Here is a 13235-nt window from a genome sequence, read left to right as displayed (position 1 = left end):
CACGCTCTGCACGTGTGCACAGTTACCTGTAACATGTGCAGAACATTAAAAAACGGCAAAAAAAAATACAAAGGGGGGGGGCTGGGAACCAATTTGGAGGTGTGGCCAGCCTGGACTGCTGCCAGTTCTGCGACCCAGGCCAACATTCCACTACTGGTTCACCCAAACCGGTAGCAACCCACCTCTGAATATAATTAATAGTATATAAATAACTTCCTTTATTTTTAAATATGTTTAATGATCTTGTGGAGTCAGATTACTAGCTATCCAGGACCGCATGCCACCCATTGGCCATGAGTTGGACATGCCTAATTTAAATTACAAGTAGTCAATGTAACGTCCAGAAGATGATTTGAATGGTCATCTAAGTAAGCAGTAAGTAGTCCTCGCTTAAATCATTCAGCAACCATTCAAACTTCTGATGGCACCCCACAGTTACATGATCAAAATTGACAAGCAGCTCACTTTTATAACTACAGTGTGCACTTCATCTGCTCCCTCCCTCATCTCATTCCTTTTGGGCCAAAAATCTCTAGGTCATGCAATGGTTTTGTTTCAGAAACGATATCATATCACATGAGTAAAAAACAATTCTGTAAAGTCTAATTTATATAAGTTGTCTGAGCTTAATTGTTTTAACCATCTAAAACAGGGATTGATAGGCCACATGTCTCCTCCGGCCACCAGCTATCTCTCTTAGTGCCTAACAAGTACCCTAACATGATTTTTTTTTAAAGTTGAAAATAGATTTGCTACAAACCTGAGCCCCATCTATTTACAAAGGGGATTGACAGTATGTGATTTCAAGCTACTCCTTAAGTTGTAACTTTGTTGACTGCAATGTTTCCACCACCATTACTCCAAAATCAAAGATATAATGTAAAATATGAAATGTTTAGCTGGAAGAAAATTATATATTTTTTGTATTTTTTTGCTGTTTTCTGAAGGGATTCCCTGGAAATTACTTTAAGGATTCTCTGGGGTTAAAGGTTGAGAAAGGCTAAACCAGAAGCTCACTTATTTCTCAACATCTTTCACAAAGCAATGGCACTGGGATCTATGGTTCAGCAACACTGGAAATAAAGTTTATCCTTGGAAGGAAGCCAAACAAACTATTAACTTTGGTTAAAAGTTTCTTTTTGATTAATCCTAACCATCACATTATTTATCAAATGTTTATACCACTCTTCTCATTATCTAAGTGACTCTGGGCAGTTAATAGATTAGAACCATAAAACTTTATAAAAAAGACATAATGAAAGACATTTGGAACAGGAAACTCTTATGGAACTAAAACATATTTTCAAATCAGCTTTCTCTGATAAAAGACTGGATATAATCGATCAACACAAAAAAGCCCAAGATACACACAATTACCAAGCCAAACCTTCCAATGCAAAAAAGAAAGAAATATTACCTTGAAGCAGAGCTTATCACTGATTATTTCCCTCTAGTAATTATGCTCTAATATCCATTTCTGGCATAGAACGATGAAGTACAACTCTGTAAAAACAATGAATTAGATCAGTATCAAAATAAAGATGTGAAAAAGAAAAATATTCTATTCCTAACATTTAAATTTGGATAATGAATCTAAACTTGATTTTTCAGCCCTAATTCCAGTTTTGCTAAATACATGCCTTAAAAGACCTGATTTTTTAAAAGTTGAAGGTTTATGATAAACTAGTAATTTATTTAGATCAAAGATTTTATTCTCAACAAATACTTCTTAAAGCTTACAAGCAGGCATTAATAAGTTGTTAAACTCACAAGCATTGAAATACAACCTTAGTAGCTAATTCAAGTAATCCGACTATAGCTGTAGATAGATCTCTTCATGACTTTTGTCTTTTAAGCTCCTTGTTTATTTACGCATTTGGGTCATTCCATATCAAGTGGTATGGGGGTCCCTGCTCGACAATCATGGATTTTGATGAAATTTTGTGTGAACATGCACACATGTTCCCAATGAAGATTGGTAAAGTGTTACATGTGCCGATGCAATACTTGCAGAGATGAAAGTAACCTTCCCCTTCATCCCAGGAAGTGAAAATAATTTTAATAACTTATTACCATCTCTTAATACAACAGATACTATCTTCTCCCCATAATTCATCATTTAGTTAAAAAGCAAAAAGTGTAATGCTTTTCACTTGTTTTTTATTAGCAAAAGTCTTGTTTCTCTCAACAAAATATTGCCAGAGATATTGCTGGAACCTCAGAGTCATACTGTAGAAGGCTCTGGTATGCGGTCAAACAAATGACCATTTCTCCCTCCCCTTTGAAACTTGCTTTCTTTTTCTCCTATTTTTTTGTAGTTTTTATACTCTTATTTGTAAAGTGTAAAAGTATCTGGAAAAAGAATAAACCAGTAAATCTGACATAAAATAAGGCACTGTAATTATTGTTAGCTGTTTCCGATAATGCTGACACTACAGGGCTATGAATAAATGAAGTAAAATGAGTCAATTAAAACTCATGCCCTAGTCACCTGGCAGCTCTCTACACTTCTGCACACAGAAGTAGCACTTCTGCTTCATGAGCTGCACTAGCTGCCAATTTATTCCAAGTGTGATTTTAAGGTCTGGTTGTTACCTATAAGGCCTACATGACATAGGGCTGTCTCCCATAACCTAGTTGATTCAATCCTGCAGCACTGGTGCATTCAGGTTCCTTCAATTAAAGAGTGTCATCTTTTAGGGCCCTAGACGCACAACTTCTCTGTAGCAGCACCTGCACTCTGTACCTGGGTTCACCCCAAGATCTGGATAGCTTCCACTCTACTGTTATTTAGAAGACTCGTGAAGATTTGACTCTTCACAGAAGCCTTAGCCAAAGGAGAGTGAGACTCCTTACTTCATGCTTGCCATTTTTTAAAAAATGCATATATTTGATTATTGTGAGCTGCCCAGAGCCATTGAGAATTAATACAAGCTTAGTGTATCACTATTATTATTCTAGCAAAACCAGCCCATAGACATTAAAAGAAAATTATTACCCAGCATACTTGCATATAATGTGTGATAAAGTATACAACTTCCTTCATGCTATGTAGTAGGGAGTTATGTAATCTTTTTGACTATTTCTGATCCCCAAGGCACAACAGAAATCATCATACATTTGTCCCAATCTTAATTAAGAGTTAATTTCATTTTTATGTACATGACTTGTTCACATATTACCCAAATTTTCATGCTAAAGCAAGTCTGATACATATCATCTGATTACTCCAGCTTTTCCTCTTTTTTCACACTGGTGTGTTGAATAAACAGCTGAACTAGGTTTCCTAGTTTGTTACTCTTAATGCAACAAGAAACAGCTCAAAGGGACCATCCAGAGTACAGTACTAATCTCATAGAAAATCTTTTCCAGATCTTTTCAAACAAGTATTTAAGAATTATATTAAGAATTCTTAGGTCACATTCAGTGCTCAATAAAAAGATATACTTAATGCGAAACCACAAGTACTTCTCAAATCTGCTTTGTAAGATTGAGAGTCCATGGATCAAGTTTAAAAATAAAAATTTAAATACTATGAAAATATTTCATGATTTCCATTATCAATGATCAATCCCAGAAATTATAAAATAGGCTATAAAAATTAACTACAGTACCAACATTAAACTTTTAAAACTGCAAGTGATTTTATTCTAGTCTATCTCCTTATACTGAAAGACTGTCACTATCAGAACAAAAAACTCCTAATAATTATTGCCTAACAAAAATGTATTACAACCCAACAACATTTATTCCACTTATCGCATATATAATAAAACATTTAAAAACAAAATTGATCCTTTAAAGATTTTAAAATAATTTACAGAATGATATTTTGGTGCATGAGATACAATAAAGCATTGTTTGTTGTTGCAGATTTTAAGCAAAACTTGGCATCAAATGTCTGATGTTACTATTAACATTATATCATTTATTAAGTTTTAATAAACTTACAAAGAGCAGGATGAGAAATTGGGCTTGTTGCAAAACCATGTTTTTATTGCATAGAGATCTTCAATCATACTGTTAAAGACTGAATGCTATGCAACTTGTTTTCCATACTAATACTATTGCTGTGTATTTCATCATCTCGGTATCAATTCGTAGTGTTAAAAGGACAATTGAGAATCCCAAGATATCTCTGCATTGTTAAATGGGGAAAAAACTAAATTTAAGCATTCTGTGTGAATCTCTAAAACCAGAGAAAACTGCACTTCAGAGTTCCCATGGCGAATCACAATAGCCCATATTTTTTTGAATTATGAACCATCTAGAGTCAGCCTAGAGTTGGATGGAACCAAAATAGAAATGAACAAATAGAATCCTGGTTCTTTTACATATAATTGGAACTGTCCACAAGCTTTCATTTCTTCATCAATAATCAGAGATGCAGCAACCCTAAGAGATTCAATTAGTTATGGTTTTAATTATTAAAAAAGATAAATAAAATAAAATAAAGCCTTGCTGGATCATAATACAATACTCTAGCAATGACTAATCAGAAATAAATCACTGGGTCCTTTTTTTTGTTTTGATACAGCACTGTTTAGTTCCCTTCCCTGTGACAAATATGCTTCATGCTTTATTTGTGAAACAGGGTAAAAAGGAGCGGTGGGGGGAACATATCAACATCCACCTCACATAAGGATATTAGGGAACTTAGCAAGTTGCAAGAAAAAGATAAACAAGACAATGATAAGAATCAGACTCATACAATAGCATTCTTCAGGCTGAATAAATTATAAGAGATAGGGTCACACATAATTACCAATTGTCTCAAAGAAATAGGTTCCAATCAGTCTACAGAACATCTTTGAAAAAGATACTTATTTGAAACATATCAGGTGTCAATCCTGAAGCTGGCCTGACTGAAGCCATTTTGGAGCTTCAGTGCTGCCACCATTGGTCTGGTGACATCAGGTTTGATTAATCAAATTTTCCTTTACTAGTATTTGAGGAAGACCCGAATGTCTGCCGAATCTTGCTATACTGAGCAGGCACTAGGGTATTAGGATAGAGATCAAGTGCATACTGTTATACTATTATGTATGATTAAGATAGCCTATTCAGCTGAATAAGATCACAACAGCATACAATTTCCAACTATGTTGGAATGTTTTAACCTTTCTTCTTTTATGTCAGCTCTGTCTGTAATAAAGGTTTCCTCATCCATGATTTTGATTATAGATGACAGGGCAAACCAGTTATATGTAACTGATTAGCTGTAGAACTGGTGTAGTTTAGAATAACAAATGCTGCTGACAAGTCTATTAAGATTTCATACATGAAATGAAGAATCAAATAGAGCTTCTTCACTAAACACAAATTTGTGGGTCTGAATCAGAAAAGCTAGAATGCCAAAATTATGCCAGAATGCCAATTATTTTCTATTCTAGCAAAAGCTCATTTAAGAAATTTCTCCAGTTTCTCCAGTATATTGCACTGGTCCTTATTTTAGACTTCAATGATTGACATATTTTTTTACAACCACAACAGATGGCAACATAATAAAATGCCAAAATTATACCGTTTGGAAAAACTAATCTCTATGATTACATCATCTCATTTCAGCAGAGTTGCAACAGGCCAAACCATATCAGCATCAGCCCCTTACTGACTCTTTCTTTCTGCCTCTTCTTCAAGCATAAAAATAAACTACGCAAGTAAGAAAAGGCGGTAGTTATTGCTCATCTCCTAATGAATTGAGTCTTGGATTTATATTGACATTGCTGGGGAAAGCCTGGTTTGGGTTACCAACATTAGAAAAGTGCCTTCAGAGCATTGGAAGGGGTGTTGGTCTTACCTGATACGCTCCTTCTCGCTGTGCTGAGAGAGAATCCAAGGAATGGGTTAACTTTCTGCTTAGAAACTGATTCTAACTTCTGGCCACGTCTCCTTTGCCTGTGCGTATCTCTGCTTTTCTCTTGATGTTGGTGCGTAGGACCCTCCTAATATCCAGGGTTGCCACTTTTTCTCCAGGGCATGGGTCGGGTCTGGACAGAGTTGCCTGTGCCCTGGGGAACTAGAAATTCATTTTGAGAAGGAAGGAGGACTCCAATCACAGCAACACCCTGTTTGAATGGAATATGCATAGATGCTCTCTCGCAGAGAGGGCCACTTATGAACCTGGCCTAGGTGATGGCCACTAGGAAGGCTACCTTAAGAATAAGGAAGCATAGGCTGGCTGACCATGATGGCTCAAGCGGGCTGAGTATAGTATAGGGGGACAGTGGATGGCTTTCAAGAGGCTTGGGTCGTATGTATGACTGTTGGAAAAATTGACCTTTCTCAGAGCTCTCCGTTCAAGTACCAGGTGGCCAGTTGGAGCCATTGCGACTGGAAAAACTATGGCCTCCTGACTAAGGGAGATTCTGTCCTGCAGAATCCTCCAGGGCCTGAACATCAACAAATTTACTAGGTCGGCAAACTATGGTCACCTGGGCCAGTGCTGAGTCAGAAGGATGACCTCTGCTCTCTCTGACAGCACTTTCCTAATTACCCCTGAGATGAGGGGAAGAGGAGGGAAGGCATAAAGTAGTTCTTGGGGCCATGGACTGCGGATTACATTGACCACTTCTGCCCCCGATGTTGTGAATCTGGAGAAAAACCAGGGCAACTGGCTGTACAATGGGGTGGCAAACAGGTCCAGGATTGGGGAGCCGAACTGCTCTGAGATTTCCCTGAATAAGGTAGGATGTAGGTGCCACTCTGAGTGGTCAATTGTGGTTCTGCTGAGCCAGTATGCCTGCATAATCTTCACTCTCAAGATGTGTTCTTTCTTGAGGGGCAGATGTTTTTCTGCCCAGAGGCCCAACTGTTCGGCCTCTTGCATGGGGGACCTGAGATGGGAGCCCCCTTGGCGGTTGATATGTGCTTTGGTGGCCACATTGTCTATCAGGATGAGTGTATGTCAGCCACATACCTTGTCCTGGAATCTGTTGAAGGCCAGGTAGGCTGCCCTGAGCACCAGTCAATTGATGTTGTGTTCCAGGTCTGCCATAGTCCACTGACCTTGTGTCATTAGGGACTGGTGGGGCGCACCCCAGCCAAAGAGGCTGGCGTCTGTGGTGATGGTTAGGTGTCTGTGGTCCCTGAAGGAGTATCCCCTGGCAATCGCCTGGGACATCCACTATCTTTCTGGTTAATATTTGGCTGTACTGGGCCCCCCTTCTCTTCCCCACTCACATAAGCACCTCATGGTTCTCTGAGGCAGCAGCATCCTCCGTCCTTTGTTTCTCCTGCTGTATTGGAGGCTTTTTTGGTCCCCTGCTGGGGAGGCACCAGGGTATCTGCCACAGAAAAGCGCACCAAACGCTGGCTCTGTTTGAATGAGTTGGAAGATGGCGGTGGTGCTGGGTGGAACAAAGACACCAGCTATGTTGCTGTATCAGCTATGCCTGTCTCAGAGCTTAGTCGTTGCATAGGCTGTTCCGATCAAACAGGAAGTCAGCTGAGTCATTGCAGCGGCTGTAGCAATTGAATGGGAAGCCAGCCGGGCCGTTGCAATGACTGTGCCATTCAGACCGGGGTAGTCAGCTGAGTCGTTGGGTGGCTCATTTTCCCAAAATTAGCTGATCACTACGACGGTAATATTGTTTGCTTGCTCTGTTAAGATATGGTTCGCCAGGGCCTGTAAGCTTGTCTGGCATTCCTGCGGCAGGGCGACCTCACAAAACATAGTATCTATGACCACCTCTGGGTATTGCAATCTGTTGGTCGGAGCCAGGTGGCTCTTTTCAAAGTTGATGGATAACCCTTGATCCAGAAGGACCTGGACTGACTTGAAGATCCTCTATCACCTGGAGGGGAGAAGAGGACTGTAACTATATATTGTGCAGGTAAAACTGGATGTGCACTAGAATCGTCCTGAGGTGTGCCACCAGCAATTTGGTGAGAGTCCTGGGCCCTGAGGATAAGCCAAATGGTGGGGCCTTGTACTGATATTGTTGGCCCGCGTAGTGGAACCATAGGAACCGCCGGTGGGATGGCAGGGTAGGCGTGGAGGTATGCCTCTGTCAGATCTACAGATGGAAGTCGCCTTTTCGGATGCTCTCCAATATTGACTGGAGAGACTGCATCTTGAATCTCCTGTAATTAGATGTCTGTTCAATCTTTTCAGGTTCAGAATTGCTTTCCACCCCGACCTCCGAGGTCTTTGGGACTATGAACAGGATGGAGTAGACCCCCTGTCCCTGTTGGCCCTTTGGGACCAGTTTAATGGCTTGGATGTCGAGCAAGTGTTGGGTTGCTGTTTCCATGAGGCCTTTTTTTGCCTTGTCCTTTGATATGGAGAAATGTATGAAGAAACTCTGGGTGTGGAGAGTAATTTACTAGTCTCACCGTATTCAGGACTCAGGTATCCTTCGTGGTTCCCTCCCATTGATTGGCGAATAGGCTTAGTCGGCTACCAATGGGATGGTTGGATCAGTCGTCACTTGAAGCAGTGGAAGGGGCGACTTCTTGTGCCCCGAAATGGCCACTTGCCTTGGAATTGTTGTCTACTTATATCCCTGAATCTGGATCTGTCTGGTTGTGGTCTTGTCTGCAGGACTACACCCTCTGGGGGTGAGGGGTGTAAACCCCCATGTCTGTAGACCAAAAGGAAGGCCTACAGAAATAGAGTGAGGGACGGAGGTCAGCTTGCCTGTATAGGGAAAGCAGGTCCTTTCTCCTGTCCTTAGTGTTCACCAGAATAGGATCGAGGGCCTCTCCAAGCAGCTTACTACCTGTAAGGAAAGGAGCAGAGGCCAGCTTCCACTTATACTTCATGTCTGCCTGTCAGCGGCGAAGCCACAGCAGGCGATGGACTGCCAACGAGGAGGCAATGGCCCTGGAAGCAAATGTTGCGGCATTCAAGGTGGCGTCAGCCAAGAATTCCGTGGTTGCTATTAACTTGTTAAAGTCCTGGTTGGAGCGGAGGACACCAGGCAGAACCTTTGCTTGCATCAGGCGAAGCCAGAGCAAGGAGGCTCTATTGAAGAATGAGGCAGCTGTTGCTGCCTTGACTGCCCAGGCAGCTCCACCTTTCTATCTTCTATCTTCAGGGTGTCATTCCTGCTTGGAATTATTTCCTGGCATAGCTTAGAGGAGGGGATTCATCACTCTCTGCGGTTGGCTTTGAAAGAGCAACTCACTTGGGTCCACTAGATCTAATGCTGGCTCAGTTTTAGCTGGGTCAGTTCCAAGTGCACTGTTGCTTTGGCGATCCCACTTGAGTGTCTATTGCTTTGCATAGATTGGCTGATTTAACTGCTGGGCTGGTAAGCGTGGGAAATTTGAGCCATTTCCACTCCCAAGGGATTCCCTCCCCTTCGCTCTGCTTCCCTCTCAGCCCTGGCAATTCTTTTGTCTAGGGCCTTCTGACACCATCAGACGTCCTTCTCCTTGGCTTTTGAAGCTCTTGGGGGAAAAGGCTTTTGCATTTATTCTGTCCACCACTCCTTTAGTGGCCAATTTTGGCTCTGCAGAGCTTTTTGGGTGAGTCTGGGGCTGGTCCTCCCCACATACTTCTGAAATTCCTCGTTACAGGATCCACCATTTTTGGCTTACTACCCTTCTGGGCAAGGCAAGCTTGTTCCTAAAAGGAACTCTGCTGCTGGAGTTTTTTCCTCTCAGCTGCTTTTGAGTATGCATCAGGATTAGATGGGCAGTGACTCCAGTCCCCTCCGCTGCTGCGGGTCTCAGTGAGGGACTTCGGCTCTATCCTGGAGCCGGAACAAGGAGGTTATGCCGGACGGACAAGAGGAACCAGTCTAGCTATTCGCTCCCTTGCAAAGGTTTACACAGAGCCGGAGACCTTAATTGAAATTTCCAGAATCCAAGGAAAAACTCTGTCCTTCTGTTCTAAGAGCACTTTTCTACACATCTCTTCTGAGCGCAGACTGAGTTGAAAACTGGGGATATGGACAAGCAAAGGAGGCATGGCTGGAAGTTTGGTAGACTCAGTCTCCAAGCAGAAAGGCAGAATTAACCCATACCTTGGATTCTCTACTCAGCACACTGGATACTCATTTCTGGAATCATCTGTGCCAAGAAATAGTGTTATGAAAATCTGCAAAACACTCTTCACCCTATATAACCTGCCTCACCTTAAGTCAGAAAATCATTTTTATATCCTAGAGATTAACTCTAAAAGCAATTTCCTGCCAATCCTTTTGTGTGTGTGTATGTCTGTGTGCGCGCGCATGCTTACGCATAGTTCCAATGTTCTGAAGGTGATTTTTTAATGTTAGTAACCAAAAGCAGGCTTTCTTCAAAAGTGTTTCATTATTCTGACACTGTTTTTACCCTTCTTTTCATTTCTCTATTTTTTGCTGTAAACTGCCCAAAGATGGCAGTAAATAAATGTAACAAGTAAATAACCAATGATAGAATGAATAATTAAATATTTCCATTTGTAAGACATGCTATGCAAAATTAATTAGCAATATAAAAATATTACAAATTAATTACCAGAAGATTCAAAATTAATAGGAATCAGTGCAACATTAATTTAATCTAAAAATTTCTTTGATTAATAATCAGAAATTAAAAATAGATAATTTATAGACTGATATTTAAAATAATCAGAATAATTCAGAAATAAATACACAAAATGAAGTTATAAAGCAAATCATTAAAATCATACAAAAGCCAACACATTCAGGAATAGCTAATACATCAAATAGAATAAGTATGCCATATATGATTTAACCACCTGGAGCAAATCACCTCCAAACTGCATTTCTAAAGGCAGGTAAACCCTCCCCCCCCCCCACATTGTAATTACAATGAATTTGTCCCCATTTGAGATTTCAAATAAGAAAATGTTTTTATAGTTACAAGTTATTTCATTAAAAATGATGTCTAAATGCTTTTTTTTGTTCAAGATAAAATCTATAAAGTTAATATATTTTTTATCAATTTCAGCTATTTTAAAGACACTCAGAAATATGTAAATTTAACATTATATTTGAGGAACAAAGGTGAAAGTCAAACAAGCATATACTATATACTAAATAATATCCCAGTTGAAATATAACAGCACCAAACCAATGTTTTTTTAAAATCAAATGCACGTTTATGATGCCATTAAAATTACAATAATCAAGATTTAAAGCATTAGTAAAAATATATTAAAATTTCATACAAAACAAGAAAAGATAAACAAAAACAGAAAATGAAAACAGCAATAAAAATCAGAGCAACATAAACTACAAACAAATCTCTGCCTGGAGCAAAAAAGTCAGTTAAGGACAGCAACTGGTACACTTACTGACTTTCTGAAGTTAAAGGGCTACCTCTGAAAATGCCCACTCTACTTAACTATATGTTGCACAGATCAATTCAGGGAATATGCAGGAACACATGGAAAGTTGTGTTCTATTAGATACTGTTATTCCAAGCTTTGAAGAACTCTATATGTTAACACCAGAACTTCTATGTTAAATTGGAACCCAAAATTACCTGGGAACCAGGAAAGATAATTATGAACTGGTGAGATGTACTCCAGTCACCCAGTGGCAGTCAAATACTTTTCCTGCAGCATTCTGTCCCAAATAAAAGTTTCTAAACTACATTCAATCGCAGTCCCACATTTTGCAACAGTAATATAAATGAAATTATATCATGGCATAGATTATTACAATAATGGTATGCAGAATGTGAGCGAAGGTGATGCATGCACGCAGCCATCACCCGATGGTGGCTGAAGAGACCTTGCGGCCCTGGGATGCTGGTTGAAAGGATACGAAGAGCAATTCGGCCGTACGTTTGATGTATTTTCATAGCGCCCTATGAACGTCGAGCATATGCCATTTTTTTCTCTTGGATGTTTGGGGCGCAGATAAAAATCCGGGAGGATGACCTCCAGGGCCCGGTGAAACCAGAAGTTGATCTTGGGAATAAAGGCCGGATCCAAGCGGAGGATCACTCTGTCAGGATGAATGAGGCATAGATCCTCCCTAACCGACAGGGCCTCCAACTCCGAGATTCGGCGTGCAGTGGTGATGGCAATTAAGAAGGCATGTTTGATACTGGCGGACCGCAACGGTTCAAATGGTGGACTGATAAGCACTTGTAGAACGACTTCAAGCTCCCATGTTGGGTATCTGTGGACAACCGGGGGCTTCAAGTTGATGGCTCCTCTGAGAAAACTATGAATAGTTGGATGACGTTCTAGGGATGAGTGCTCTTCAGGGGACAGGATCATGGACAGGCCACCACCTGGCATCTGAGCGTGTTGGGGCGCCAAGCCCTGATCCAGTCCGTCCTGCAAATAGTCCAAGATTTGAAGAACAGTAGCCGAAATCGCCTCCACTTGGTTCCTTGCGCACCATTTTGAAAAGGACACCCAGGTGGTTGTAGATCCTGGTCATGGACGGCCTTCTGGAATCGTCTGGATGACCTTGTTGGGGAGCCTGGCCCTCTTCAGGAGGTCCCTCTCAAGTGCCAGACGGCCAACTGTAGCCACTGGGGCTCCGGGTGGTGGAGAGCCCCCTGGCTGAGAGAGACCTCATTCTGTGGAATTTGCCAGGGTGGGATGACCGAGAGGCTCCCAAGGTCGGCGAACAAGGCTCATCTGGGCCAGAAGAGCCACGAGTAGGATATCTGCTTCCTCTGTCAAGATCTTTCGAATTACCCTGGGGAGAAGAGACAGCGGAGGAAATGTATATAGCAGACCTGGTGGCCAATGACAGTGAAGTGTGTTGACCCCTTCAGCTTGTGGGGTTTGAAATCTGGAAAAGAACCTGGGAAGGTGTGTGTTTTTGTGGGTGGTGAATAGATCAACTAGCGGTCGGCCTAACCTCTGCGACAGTTGGTGGAACAGATCCAGATGCAGGCGCCACTCCGAGTGGCCGACTGTGGCCCTGCTTAGCCAATCCGCTTGGGTGTTGTTTACCTCGGAGACGTCTTCCGCCCAAATCGAGCACATGTGTCTTTCTGCCTTCCCAGGGAGTCCGCTTCCGCCATCAGGGACCTGGAACGGGCTCCTCCTTGGCTTTTTATGTGCACTTTGGTCACTACATTGTCCGTGAGAATCATCATGTGGTGGCCCTGTATGCTACTTTGGAAGTGAAGGACAAGTCTGACTGCTCTCAACTCTAGCCAGTTGATGCTGTATGTTACTTTGGATGCTGACCACCTGCCCTGTGCTATTTGGTTGTGCAGGTGCGCCCCACAGCCAAAGAGGCTGGCATCAGTCATGATGGTCAGATGATCTGGTTTCTTGAAGACTGCCTTTCGCCAGAGCGGGGGGG

At 41.5% G+C, this 13235-nt stretch overlaps 1 protein-coding gene across 8 annotated transcripts in view; it reads right to left on the bottom strand.

Annotated features, from left to right (window-relative positions):
* BRD4 (bromodomain containing 4) overlaps window positions 1-13235 on the bottom strand; it is a 104234-nt gene that overhangs the window by 70780 nt on the left and 20219 nt on the right. For all 8 annotated transcript variants that reach the window (XM_081970186.1, XM_081970190.1, XM_081970188.1 and 5 more), the window contains exon 2: window positions 1418-1503. The gene's annotated coding sequence lies outside the window, so the exon portion shown is untranslated. The remainder of the gene's footprint in view (window positions 1-1417; window positions 1504-13235) is intronic.

Source organism: Natrix helvetica (assembly GCF_964273705.1).
Source record: "Natrix helvetica genome assembly, chromosome: 1".
Lineage (NCBI taxonomy): Eukaryota > Metazoa > Chordata > Lepidosauria > Squamata > Natricidae > Natrix > Natrix helvetica.
This window is presented reverse-complemented; position numbering and strand designations above follow the sequence as displayed.